Below are 2,534 nucleotides of genomic sequence, written 5' to 3'. Positions count from 1 at the left end.
AAATGACTAGCTGAACAACACACAGCAGTTTAGAGTGGGGAATTCCTGGTCTGCCAAATTGTACCACCTGCATTATTTCCATTTTCACATACTTCCGCAGATAGGATCACATTCTTCTCTCCCAGATATGCTAACTGCAACCCTGGGGGTCTCAACTTTTGCTGAATTGCCATGTTGTGTTTCAGACCAGTTAAACTAGACTTTTTGGACATTTCAGGTAGTCTCAGTCATAGCAGTAGTGGTTCTAGAGATTCTAGAACCTTCCCTAGAGTAAGCACAGATTCAGTGGGCATCTGCTCTGTGCAAGCCCTCTGTTGTGGCCACCAAAGAGGATAGATAATACCCTGACCACAAGGCCTGGTCTACTCAAAAATGGACACTTGGAAACATGACAATTATCTGTGATCATTCCCATGAACCAGCATTGAAGATTGGCTATAGTTAATAAGTTTGGCCTTCCAACTTGTTTCTTATATAAAGCCCATTCTGTGCAGGATTTCAGAGACAGCCCAGCACCCTCCTCCTGGGAAACTGTTTTCCTTTGGGAGCTCCCTTTATCTATATACTCAGTCTATGTGTTCAGAGGGAGGGGTTGATCTTGCTTTTCCTTGACTACAGTGACTGGCTCAGCCATGGTCATACAATTCACACCAGGCCAAGGAGACTTAATTCATGTATGTTTGCAGAAAACATATAAGAGAAGGCCTTTTGTGGTTGAATTTAAAGCTGAGACACTACAGATCTGGAACTACAGCAGGATGTCTCACGTAAAGAGACTGCCCCGGAACAAAGCTAATAAGAACCAAGTGTAAAGACAGAGGTCAAGTCTAGATGCTGCTGTTTGAACACCTGTATTCATCCAGGACTGAAGCCATATTCTCTGGGTACTTTCTCAGTTATGTAAACCACTAAATCCCCTTTTGATGTCTGAGCAGTTTGAGTTTCAGTCATTATAAACAATAAAATCTAAATAATGCTGTATTTGAGTTCATCAAAGCTTTGTGGGGTTTTGCTTTGTTTTGTTTCTGGGGTCACATATGTCTTCAGCTCTCTAAATTACCCACCTCCCAGATGGCCAATCAGAAAAATGAATGCAAAAAATTCACATATCTGCGTGGTCAGACCCCCAATACTGCAATAGCGAAACCTATGAATGTTCAACCTTGTTTAGTAAGTCCTGTATTTATTTCTCTTATCTACCATTATTGTGGAGTTGAATGGGATTTTGGTTACATTTAATTTCCTCCTACCATCATATTAAAACTTGTAAAATTAATTTGAGTTCCAAGTTTTGATTGGACAATTTAACTTTTCTGGTCATCACTTCCCAGATTTTTGTGTGTGTAAGTTAATTGGACTTTTGCCACCCCTTGCAGCGAAGCTGCAGATATCACACTCATTTTGGCAGGCATTTGAAATTCAACAGTCTGAAAAGTGATCCAGGTTCTTGGGCTGTATTTATAGCCACCGTATTTATCCCTTGGTGTGTCTTCTCTGACACAGTTTGAGGCCCAGAACCACTTGTGATTTCCATAGCTCTGTCCAGGGCAGGCACGCTGGGCTGGCACCCCTAGCACAGGGACTCCCTGCCTCTCTGGCAGTCAGGTTATGGGGTGGCAGGGGGAGTTACCCCTGCAGGTGGAGAAATCAAGTTGCCAGGTCCCAGACTTTCTGTAATTTTTCTACAAGTCTGCCTTCCTGTGTTCCTTTTAAGGAGAGATGGCTGCTTGGAAAATTTACTTCTGATTTCTCCAATGGCTCAAACCTATATATTTAGCAGGTGTTATTTTCAATATTCATAAACAAAATGAATTAATTTCTGTAAAATGGGCAAAAAAGTATTTATGTGGCTTCATAAGGATTTTTATACAAATATAGAATATAGGAATACTTTTTTTTTTTTGCAGTTAAATAGATTATAACTTAAGTATGAGCCAGAGCAGTGTAATGTCACATCAGAGAAGAACAATTGGCTTATCCATGGGCCAGGATCTTGAATGTACTGCTGTGTCATGTCACTCTTTGACAGTTTATTGTGCCTAACTTTTCTACCTGCCTGTGTTATTCATTAATAATATCAGTGCTTCTTTCATTTCCAAAAGTATCTCAATTTCAAATTTGGCATTTCACAAAATGGACCCAAGTTCACTTATCTTTTTCATGTAATAATATTTATAATGGAAAGGCTGAGTTTTTATTAAAATTAACATGTGATAAGAACTTTAAAATAGAATGATGAATGATTCAAATAAAAGAAGGTGCTAATGATTCCCCTTGCTTCTACAGCTCTAGTTGGGGTATGTACAATAATATCCATTAGCTGATTAATCTTAATCCAAAGTCTGAAAACTAATTTATTGTACTTAGTAAATTAAAGTTGACCTTGTTTCTCTCAATCTAACCTTTTGGGTTTAGTTGATGAAATAGGTCATATCAATATTGTGTGTCATCAAATTATTATTTCTCAAGCCTGAAAAATGCTAAATTATCATTGTATTGCTTTCTGGCTCCTAGTACCAATTATTGCCATTTTA

This window comes from Marmota monax, unplaced genomic scaffold, assembly GCF_021218885.2.
Source record: "Marmota monax isolate L192 unplaced genomic scaffold, Marmota_monax_Labrador192_F-V1.1 WCK01_AAM20220418_F8-fsc00061, whole genome shotgun sequence".
Taxonomy (NCBI): Eukaryota; Metazoa; Chordata; class Mammalia; order Rodentia; family Sciuridae; genus Marmota; species Marmota monax.
Note: the sequence above shows the minus strand (reverse complement) of the source record.